This window comes from Ascaphus truei, chromosome 1, assembly GCF_040206685.1.
Source record: "Ascaphus truei isolate aAscTru1 chromosome 1, aAscTru1.hap1, whole genome shotgun sequence".
Lineage (NCBI taxonomy): Eukaryota > Metazoa > Chordata > Amphibia > Anura > Ascaphidae > Ascaphus > Ascaphus truei.
Genome location: NC_134483.1, coordinates 157,292,693 through 157,305,138, shown reverse-complemented (window position 1 = coordinate 157,305,138; position 12,446 = coordinate 157,292,693).

Sequence of the window (12,446 nt, the reverse complement as noted above, 5' to 3'; positions counted from 1 at the left end):
CAAGAAAACAAAAAAATAGTGCAGTTATGTGCATACTGTATTATGGCATTGTGTGCTGTGTAGTACTGTCAAACTAGTCTATACTGGAACTACTGTATACTCTGACGACTGTTAAATACGTTGTAACCAGATTGCTGGTGCTGCTCTCTCTGGAAAGAAAAAAATTGAGCAGTTACTGTAGGTGCATACTGTATTATGGCAGTGTGTACTGTATAGCTACTCCATATTGGACTACAGTATGCAGTTAGTACTGTCAAACTAGTCTATACTGGAACTACTGTATACTCTGACTACTAGGAAAGAAAAAATCTGTGTGCCATACTTACCTGTATCATACTGTACTTACAATACTACAGTACAGTACTACTGTATACCATACTACCTTCCTGATGCTTGCCCATTACGCGCGACCACAATGGGCAACACAGTCGCAATATGGTCAATATATTTATTGCATTGTTCCACGGTGAGTACATCGTTCCAAAAACCCAGTATGCCTTGCGCCAACTCATCCTTTTTGGAGGATTTCTTGACTTTTCGGATATGGTCCTTCAGCTAATGCCAGACCATTTCAATAGGATTGAAGTCTAGCGATCTGTCATTGGAGGGGGGAAAAAGGACAATTAGTTTAAGAGATACAGTACACAGTAAAAACAGTGGGAAAAAATGAGACACGGTTACCGCACTTACTCCGCTGGTGTCTTCACCCAGTTGATACCGCGCTCAAGGATATGCGCTGTTGATGCGGTGTGCTTCGGATCGTTGTCCTTGTAGAAACGGTGACAATCCGGGAACTCATGTGTGATGTATTCCACAATCTCAGGCACAATTATGTCTTGGAAGATAGCTTTATTCATGATTCCTATAACAAGAAAAGAAAAGTGCTCCAAAAACTGCACACTAGTACAGTACAGTGCGTAAGGCAAAAGCGTGTGACATACATTTTACTGTACCTTCAAAGATAACGATGCATCCTGGTCCACACCTAGAGATGGCACCCCACACATGCATCTTCACTGGTGTTTTGGACGCGGCTTCATAGATATGCGACCTTTTTTGTGGAATGCAAAGGTGGCAAATCTCTCCAGCGAAACAGTAGACTCGTCAGTGAAGATGCAATCCTGGAAAGTTTCTCCACTGTCGATCCATGCCTGGGCTTAGACCACTCTCTTGATTTTGTTAACGTCCCTTATCATAAGGTACGCTCTGTAATGACAAGGAATAAATAATTTTAGAGGTACAGTACAGTTTCTTAAACAACACTTTTACCTCCTGTACTGTCCAGTACTAACCTCACACGTCCATATTTCCATCCAATTCTGCGTCTCATCTTCTTTATGCTGGTCTCGGATACAGTGAGATTGTGATTTTGCTGCAGAGTGTATTTGACCCTTAATGCACTCTTCTCATCATTCTCTTCACTTATTTTGTCGACCAGAAGAGTTGTCTCCCTACAATGTACAGAAAAACAACAATCCGGTAAGTTACAGTGCAGTACGCCACAAGCACAGCACATCATTTGCAGTAAAAAATAGTATACAATTAGAGAGATCTACACAATATATAGTTCTATTAATATGCAGCAATATAAACTATATATACTGTTGTTATATAAATATATCGAAATGAATATAAAACCTGATAGATCTTCACAATATATTGTTCTATTAATATGCAGCAATATAAACAATATATATACTGTTGTTATATAAATATACCGAAATGACTATAAAATCTGATAGATCTACACAATATATTGTTCTATTAATATGCAGCAATATAAACAATATATATACTGTTGTTATATAAATATACCGAAATGACTATAAAATCTGATAGATCTACACAATATATTGTTCTATTAATATGCAGCAATATAAACAATATATATACTGTTGTTATATAAATATTCCGAAATGAATATAAAACCTGACAGATCTACACAATATATTGTTCTATTAATATGCAGCAATATAAACAATGATAGATATACTGTATTATATAGTTATATAAATATACTTACGCGTTAGTTACCGTTGGTGTCCTCGTGCGTTGTTTGGTTTTTCCGTGTGCATGATAGCACACGGTGGTTGATGGCACAACGAGGCCAGAAGCAGCTAACCAGCGTTGGATATCTGCAATTCGGTGTCCGCTCGTGTACAGCTCCTTAATTCTCATGCTGAGATCCTTTGAAATCTTTTTAACAGGCATTGCTGTGAGTAGAAAGAAATATAAACACAAGAATGTATATTCGATGTTTAGTCGATGTGTATTCAATGTGCAGTGAATCCACAAAATGGATGGTGTATTTATACGTTAATGACTCACATTTGAGTACGCCCACTTTCAACACCTGTACCTCGTCGCCATGCATAAAAGTTTACACACTTTGCATAGCCCACCACTCGATGATCTTTATCTGAACTTGCCCTTGTCCAGATACTGCATTGTGCCATCTGCTTCCATGGATCAACCCCGATTCTACGGACGCAAGAAGCCACTCGCCTCTGCCGTGCCTGTCACGCAGAAAAAGCGAAAGGCAGGAGCCGTTCCCAAGCCAAGGCCAAAGCGACAGGCTAATAAAGAAAACCTTCTGCTGACCCCAAAGGCTAAGGGTTTCAAGACACGTAAGCCTTATTATGTAAAGAAGAAATACGGTGATGTACACTCAACGCAAAACAAATGGCAGCCAACCCATCGAACCCGCAGACCACTTCCTCCAATACACTTCAACAACTCTGCCGCCGCTCTCCCGGAAATCTACAGCCCATCTTCTCTACTACTCGTCCACGACGCTGCCGCTGGTGCCCCTGAAATCCACCCCCTCCACCAGAAGAATTTGTGTACATGTATGCTGTTGAGGAGGAGGATAACATGACAACCCCGTCAAGACCACGCCAGGAGACAACACGGCGACCAAGACAGGAAGAAAGCTTCCTCCCAGACAACGTACCCTCTCCCGCCGCCACAAGCACACCCGCTCACAGAAGCACACCCGCTCCCAGAACCCAACCTACACACGCTTGCATCGATACGGTGCCTGACATCATCCTGCGTGAGCTGCCCTGCACCCAGGGAGAAGTATAGGGTGATGAGTGCTGGTTTGCCCCACAAGTATGCCATGTTAATTTTTAAGCACCGTAACAGGGGAGTAATCCCTGTTCAAGTAATGTGCCTTTAATCTAGCAGTGTGGTGGTTAACTGCTTGTAGTCAATTAATAAACACCACATGCCTGATTGCTTACAAAAGCCTGTCTGTTGAGACAGGAAGGGACTCCTTAGCTTTGAACGAGAGCTGACCTTTGGAGACAGAGGAGTGTACTTGAGTGTCCCAGGAGAGACTGACGAAGAGAACACACATCCCTGGAGCTGACCAGTCTTGAGCTCTGCCACGCATAGCTGATTGCAAGACACCAAATAAGACTTCTAAACCTGGATGCTGATATTTTCTGTGCACGCACGGGTGCGGTTCCAGGAGAGCAGAGAAGCTTACTCTACAGCAAGAAACAGATAAGACTTTCCCTATTAAGAGACTGCTTATATCTGATTATTTTATGATATATGTTTGGGGCTGCGAGACATGCTTGACTTAGGGAGTTGTGAATTAATTGCATGGTATTTTCACTAGAGATACTCCCAAGTGAATAGAAGCTTTGTCCCCCCCCCCTGTGTTTGGATAATTTCCTGATGAAAAGGAAAAGGCACAATAAAGCGTATTATAATTTCACCTTATAAAAGCCTCCAATTGTGTACCTCTGTGAACGTCCGTCTACATGTGGTGTCCGAGGTGGGACAAGAGGTGTCTTTGTAATTAAAAAGGACCGGAGATTTTTATGTGAAATTTTTTTTTATGCTTTTTTGCCTACAAACAATCTGAGAAACTTAGAAAAAAAAAACCTCATGCAGCAGAGATCGGAATTAAAAGGATACACACCACTGAAACCACACTGCACTGAAACTTACAAAAAAAACAGAAGAGACTGCTGAAGTAGCTAAACCTTAATTTGCCTATCACAAAGTGTAATATGGTCATTGAAATAGGGGTTTTGCCTGTCAGCCATAGTCAGGGTTCAAGAAGTGAGTCAGCCCTTGAAAATGGATGGGTGTTTGTTGTTTTCAAAAGTTTCGCTGAATCAGTGAATACAGATGGTGACCCACGAGTGGTACTGATTTTGCAAATAAAGGTTGCCACCCCGCATAGGGCTACCAGCTGTGAATGGAGTATATGCAGAAAAGTGTGAAAATTGATACAAGACTGTGCTGAAGCAGGGGAATTTTTAGCAAACAAATGCTGAGTGTAAAATTGCCCTATAGGGGAAAAAGTGATTTCTGTACTGTGTAAAAGGTTTTTCAAAACCAATTGCTGAATGTTGAGTCACCATGCCGGGAATGAAAGAAATAGTCCACTGCAAAGAATGTTTTTTTTTCTGCAAGTAAAAAAAGTCCGCCTATATATATCTTGGGAGCAAAAACAGACACCCAAAGTGTGAAGTGTGAATGCCATAATACCCAAAGATGAGACTGAAAATTACTGAACTCAGGCAGAAAACCAAATTCTGTTGCTGAAGCGGAGAGATTGCACCTAGCAAATAAATGGTGTAAAGCAAACAGAAGTTTTTTCCTAGCAACTACACATTCAGCATACCTAATGAGAGTTTTACCTAGCAACTGCACATCTTGTATACCTGACGAGAGAAAATGCATGCACAGTACTGCTGATATTGTAAAACTTATCCAAGAAAGAAAATTCTACAGAGATGCCTGTGAGAGCTATGACCTCTACAAGCAAAATATGCCCACCTGTAGGACTACCACAATTGGGGGTTCTAGCAAATACAGTGGCAACAGCTGCAATAGCGCCTCCTGAGGTCAGGAAGAAAATTACACCTGATAGCCTAAAAATGGAGGACAAGATGCAGCGTTCCTGTAATGAACCCTACCCCACGGAAGAGTGACCTGGATGCTGATATTTTCTGTGCACGCACGGGTGCGGTTCCAGGTTTAGAAGTCTTATTTGGTGTCTTGCAATCAGCTATGCTGGGCAGAGCTCAAGACTGGTCAGCTCCAGAGATGTGTGTTCTCTTGGTCAGTCTCTCCTGGGAGACTCAAGAACACTCCTCTGTCTCCAAAGGTCAGCTCTCATTCAGAGCTAAGGAGTCCCTTCCTGTCTCAACAGACAGGCTTTTGTAAGCAATCAGGCAGGTGGTGTTTATTAATTGACTACCAGCAGTTAACCACCACACTGCTAGATTAAAGGCACATTACATGAACAGGGATTACTCCCCTGTTACAAGCACCTTAATTTTTAAGCGTCCTTCTTGGTGTACTGCGAGTGGACCTACAAAGTGAACTTTGAAGGAAATCGCGAAAAAAAAGGCGCTTCCTGAAAATTTAAGAAAGACTATTGTGGCTAGAATTGCGGCGCTATTTTTCAATTACAGATCCTTTGATGAAAAGCGTTCGAGATGCCATTAATGGCATTTTGCGCCATACAAGGCATCTGCCCTGGAAGGACAATCTGGTGGGGTACGCATTTGCGTGACTGTTCAACTGTTGTTTATTTTTTGTAAATGTTTTTGTAAATGTTTTGACTTGCTGTACTTTAATAAAGGAGATGTTGCGTTTTGTATATTTTATGAATAATGAATTTTTTTTAATAACACCATACTGTTGTACTGTACATGTCTTGACTTTCTGTACTTTAAAAAAGGAGATGTTGCGTGTTTTAACTTGTATTAATAAAGAAATGTTTTGACTTACTGTACACACAGGAGGACCTGCACAATTCCAGTCTCCGAGGGCCGCAAACAGGCCGGGTTTTCAAGGTTATCCTGAAAACCGGGCCTGTTTGCGGTGCCCGAGGACTGGAGTTGTGCAGGCCTGACTGACTGTTCTGTACACCATCCTACTGTAAATGTTTTGACTTGCTGTACTTTAATAAAGGAGATGTTGCGTTTTGTATATTTTATGAATAAATAATTTTTTTAATAACACCATGTGACTGTAAACCATACTTGTAAATAAATGTTTTTGTACTTACTCCACCAATAAAAGAAAATGTTGATTTGTTTTAAATTGTTCCATTGTCTCCTTTTATACTGTAACAAAATACAGTGTTTCTAGAGTGTACAATACTGTCCAGGCATACTGTACTGTATACTGTAGGCATGCTCAGTACTGTACATCACAAGAGTATTAAAACAATACATGCTGTACGGGTATAGAATACACATATGTACTGGAATACATGTAGAATAAATGCATACTTTTTATTTTCTCGGGTTTATTATACAGTATATATAAAAAAAAGTATTGTATACGGTCTGAAAACATCAGCATACTGTTTCAGGTATTCTTTCCTAATCAATAACAATGGCCACTAAACTGTAGACGTGGTTTTTTAAATCCGATTCAGCAATGTGCAGGCATTGTTACACAAAGCGATATTATCCATCGGAATCCCTCCATTTGCTGTTTTCCGCATGAGATGACAAAGTTTTCATTTCTGAGGAAAAACAAAAGTAACAGTTTTACTGTAATGGTCAGTCCCCTGTTCACATGCGCATGCGCCTACCGTCGATGTGATGACACGCATATGCGTTTCAAGAAGGTTCCAATGCGCATGCGCCTAGCTTTTCACCAATTGTGCAGTATGTACTGTAGAAGCCGCTCAGCCAATGATATTGCTTACAGGAGAATCGCTTGACTTTTGAATCGCACTGATATTGATATTTTCAAAATAAAAAAAACAGAATAAAATACGGCAACATTACTCACCATAGAATTTCACAATCAGCTGGCGCCGGGCCACTTACAGTCCAGTATTCTTGATCATACACATCGTTGACAGGGACTACTACAACTGTAGTCAGCTGATGAGGCTGGAAATCGCTTAGGTACATGCAAGCTTGCTCGAAACTGTACGCGAAATCCGGCTCAGGCTGCAGGTATCTGTGCGTGGACAGACAGCAAGGGTTGTCACTGACGGTTGGACCATTATTGGAAGCCGGTGCTGGTGCTGGCGCATTGCTTGCCAGCGACTGACGTTTCTTAGTTGGTTTTAACACGGCCTTTCGCCTTTTGCCGTCTGCATGATCATAGATACAGGAAAAACCCGGTGATACACACCAATACCCTCCAATAAATTCGGGATCGATACGAAAAAAACATGGATCGCTACATAACTTTTTCCTTATTGCACGCTTCCACACATGAGGATCTGGCGAAAATTTGTAAAAGTCATAGTTTTCGATAAAATACTGATACATTTTAACAACTGTTGCCATCTTATCATCTGTTGCATTAATCGCGGACCATATTAAATAAGTGTTCGTTTTGTCGGGTTTTTGGAACACGGGCTGCACTTGTGCACTCATGGCGGGAATCTCTGGACAATAACAAGACCAGAAACTGGTGCTTGTCTTTCTTTAATATGAAAAGCCTAAATTGATACATTATTGTAACCTCTTCCTTCAGTCCCAAGGCCAATTTACAATAGACCACTGTTGTATTAAACGAAACACCTGCAAGTCGACACATTACTGAAGCGCATGCGCATTACAATTCATGAATATCTGCCATCTGGCGGACACGCGAAGAATTGCAACCAATTAAATCCGAACCATTATCAATAAACACATCAACCGCGGCTGTGAATGCAACATGAATGCGGTATGAATGCGGTCAGAATGTGGCATGAACGCTGTGAAGTGCGTGGCATTCGGAAAAAAAATCCCGAAAAAATGCGGTGATGTTGGAGAATAAAAGGGGCCGCGGCTGTACCAACTTTATCAAGTGCCCGGTCTAACACAGCAGGACGATATCCCCTAGCTAGGAATCTATTACTTAGTTCTCCAATAGCTGGTTCAATATTATCCTTCCTGCTCGTGATTTTGCAGACCCGGACTTTCTGTGAAAAAGGTAATGCATCAATAAGAGAAAGAGGATGATGGCTATCTGCCCTAAAAATGGCATTTCTGACTGTATCCTTTCTAAAAAGATCAGTATGTAACTCCCCATTAGTCTGTGTAATGAGGACATCTAAAAAAGAGAGTTGCTGTGTACTCCATGTATTAGTGAGGTGGACCGGTGAATGGAGACCATTAAGATACTCAAAAAAAGATAACAGCTGATCTACGTACCTGTCCATATGAAAAACAGATCAATATATCTGTAATAGCTTTTAATATGCACAAAAAAGTCTGATTTGTAGATGTACTGCTCTTCGAAATGTGTCATGTATATGTTGGCGTAAGCAGGGGCCATATTACTGCCCATTGCTGTCCCCTGAATCTGCAGGAAGAAATCACTCTCAAATCTTAAATAATTTTTATAGAGAATGAAATGTAAAATGAGCATAATGTATTTGATTGGAACAGTATCACTATAATGGCAAATGAGGGCGGCCTTGATAATCTCAAGACCTTCAACATGGGGGATTATTGTGTAAAGGCTAGACACATTTAAACTAACCAGAATATGATTAGTCCCATCACCAGGTGTGTTTTTTAATTTGTCAAGGAAATCAAACGTGTCTTTGATGTATGACTTGGCTGTCTGCTATAGGTTGTAGAAATGTGTCTACAAATTTTGCAAGGGGTTGGTTTAATGAATTAATAGCAGCTATAATAGGCCGCCCCAAGGGATTGTTTAAATTCTTGTGTATTTTGGGCAAGGTATACAAAATAGGGTATTTAGGATGCAACATAGTTAGAAACTCAGATTCAGGCTCTGTTATCCACTGGTTATTAACCCCCATTTGGATAATTTCCTTAATTTCTCTCGCATAGTTAAAGGTACTGTAGGGTCCCTATCCAATTTAATGTAGCAGTTAATGTCACTCAGTTGTCTGATGGCTTCAGCCTTATAATCTGAGTAATTCTGCACTACTAGGGCACCCCCCTTGTCCGCACGCTTAATAATAATGTCATTATTATTAGTCAAAGTTTTTAATGCTTCCTTTTCCTGAACAGACATATTGTATGTAGCCCTATGTTTGGTTTTATTGTACCTTGCAATGTCCGCCTTAACCAGTCGTATATATGTGCTGACTGATTGATTTTTAAATGGCGGGACAAAAGTGGATTTAAGCTTGCACATTTTGGTACCTTGGTAAGAAGCCGAATTATCTGTCCCTTGCTGGTCAGTATTAAGTGTCCCTTGTAGTTCCATAGAAGGATTACCTGTCCCTGGTTGGATATTGGAATGCACCGATTCTGTAGACCTGTTAGAAAAAAATGATTTAAGGTTTAATACACGTTCGAATTTAAATAGGTCAACCTCCAAATCAAATTCATTAAACAATGTAGTAGGTACATATGATGGCCCCCTAGCTAAGACAGACATTTCACATTGATTAAGAGTGTAATCAGACAGATTAACAACCAAGGTGTCCATACTCATTTCTGCTCCGTTGTACGTAGGGGATAGGGTGATCTTCCCTTTCTCCTGGCCCCCGCGTCTAATTTTTCTTTTCCTTTCTCCTTGTCCTTGGATTGGCTTAAAAAAGGGGCCGGACTTTGGCTTCTCTGACATTCTGTTGAGGAATGGGCATCAGAGTCACTGGTGTGGGCTTCTTGGACTCCCTGGGGTGCTCTCCCTCTTTGGTTCTTGCGTGGTTTGGGGTCTTGCTTCAGCCACAGGTATACTCTTCCGTCTTTATAGTCATTAACAACTTTTTTGAATTTCAACTTCTTAAAGTGAATAAGATCACTTTGAATTTTTTCCAGCTTCGTCTTAAGACTATCCAATGATTGTACAACGTCCGTACCAACGCTAGACTGTTCAATGAGGATCTCCACTTTGAGTATGTCCTTCCTTGTGTGGCTAAGTTGTTCCCCCACCTCCTCAATAACCAAGATAATCAAGTCCAAAGAGGCCCAATTAAGGACCTGGCACCACCTCTCACAGAATGCAGGCTTATCTGCGCCAATTGTGGGTCTGTTGTTGATGCGGAATCCACGAGGTAGTAATTTCTGTCTGTAATATTCAGATAACGAGCTGCCGTGAGCGAACAGGTCAATTTCCTTCTTTTTGAGCCTTTCCAGCTCCTGCAAATGATCTTGTGGCCTATCAGGCCCAAATGCTTCCTCTGGTGAGGTTTTAAAGAGAATCCTATCAATCTCCTGTTCTGTGATAGTTAGAGTGTCAGCTCTTTGCGTCAGACCTAAAGACAAGTTGCACAAATTCTCCATGTATACACAATACACACGTGCGATGTATAAACTGCTGCTGGGCGGTGTAAAGATGCAGGATATAGCAGTAACAGTCCAAAAAAAAGCCTTCACACTTAAAGAAATGATGCAACACAGTCCTTCTGTGCTAGAGAACTTCCTCAGTGATAGAGAACAACTTGCAGTTGGTGCAGTACACCTTTAAACTTGCTTGATGAACCAGGTGGAGACTGGCTAATTGACTCGAGCTGAATTAACCAGCTCCCGGCTGGACTCATCAGCTACATACAGACTTTTTGTGTGCTGCCTTTTTAAACCTGGAAAAGGCCTTGTCACATGTATCCAATCCGCAAATGGATTTTAGTCGGCAGGATAGATTTTGTCATAATGGACAGTGGAATTCAGGAGTCTGACTTCAGCTCTGAGGAAGCAGACCCAGCTCTGCTAAACAAAGTAGACAAATAAAATACTACACGCAATCAAAATTACCCTACAAGAAGAACTGCACAAATCAATCCTTGATATTAAACAAGAAATCAAAGATTTGGGAGATCGCATACTGAAAATATTGCTGGGACTTTCCCTATTCCATTTTATTCGGCTACCAGATCTACTGATCTTCAGGTACTTTTTGATTTTGTCTTGTATTTCCTTTGCATTATTTGCCCCCTGGTTATTTAATTGTCCCCTGCTACTATTTCTATTGCATGTAGCACTGCAGTGTTTTTCCATTTACTTTAGTTTGTCTAGTTATTCCCTTTGCACCTTTTGCCCATCTGTCCCCTACCCACCATAGCTTTTTGGTGCACATTTTTGCAGATTCTATTTTCTTTTCCCTGTCTTATTTTTGTGTTACATTAAATTTATCATTTTTTTTATATACTTAGGTCTTCTGTCTTTTGTTAGTTTTGAAAGGGCCTGTAACAGGGGACTTATCCCTGTTCAGTAATGTTCCTTTAATCTAGCAGTGTGGTAGTTAATTACTAAACATCACCTGCCTGATTAGATTGTTTACAAAAAGCCTGCCTTTGAGACAGGAAGTGACTCTCTTTAGCTCTGACTGAGAGCTGACCTTTGGAGACACCACAATGTCTTAAGTTCTGCCAGCCACACAGCAGAGCTGATTGCAAGACACCCAATAAGACTTCTAAACCTGGATGCTGATATTTTTCTGTGCACGCACGGGTGTGGTTCCAGGAGAGCAGAGAAGCTTACTCTACAGCTGATAAACAGATAAGACTTTCATTATTAAGAGACTGCTTATATCTGCTTATTTTCATGCTATGTGTTTGGGATGGGAGAAATGCTTAACAATGGAGATGTGAACTAATTGCAAGGATTTCACTAGAAATACTCCCAAGTGAATGGAAGCTTTGTTCCCCCCCCCTGTGTTTGGATAATTTCCTGATGAAAAGGAAAAGGCACAATAAAGCCTATTATAATTTCACATTATAACGACTCCAATTGTGTACCTCTGTGAACGTCCGTCTACATTTGGTGTCCGAGGTGGGACAAGAGGTGTCTTTGTAGTTAAAAAGGACCAGAGTTTTTATGTGAATTTTTTTGTTATGCTTTTTGCCTACAAACAGTCTAAACAACTTGAAAAAACAAACAAAAAAACTCTCATGCAGCAGAGGCAGAGTTAAAGGGGTACACACCACTGAAACTTACACTGCACTGAGACTTACAAAAACCACGGATGGACTCTTTTCCACAATCCCAAGAGAATGCTGAAGCAGGTAAACCTTTAATTGCCTATCACAAAGTGTAATACGATCATTGAAATAGGGGTTTGCCTTCCAGCCATAGTCAGGGTTCAAGAAGTGAGTCAGCCCTTGAAAAGGGATAGGTGTTTGTTGTTTTCAAAAGTTTCGCTGAAGCAGTGAATACAGATGGTGACCCATGAGGGGTACTGATTTTGCAAATAAAGGTTGCCACACCGCATAGGGCTACCAGCTGTGAATGGAGTATATGCAGAAAAGTGTGAAAATTGATACAAAGACTGTGCTGAAGCAGGGGAATTTTTAGCAAACAAATGCTGAGTGTAAAATTGCCCTATAAAGGAAAAAGGTTTTTCAAAGCCAATTGCTGAGTGTTGAGTCACCCTGCCGGGAATGAAAGTAAAAGTCCACTGCAAAGACTGTTTTTTTTTCTGCAAGTAAAAAAGTATGCCTATTATCTTGGGAGCAAAACAGACACCCAAAGAGTGAAGTGTGAATGCCATAATACACAAAGATGAGACTGAAAATTACTGAACTCAGGCAGAAAACCAAA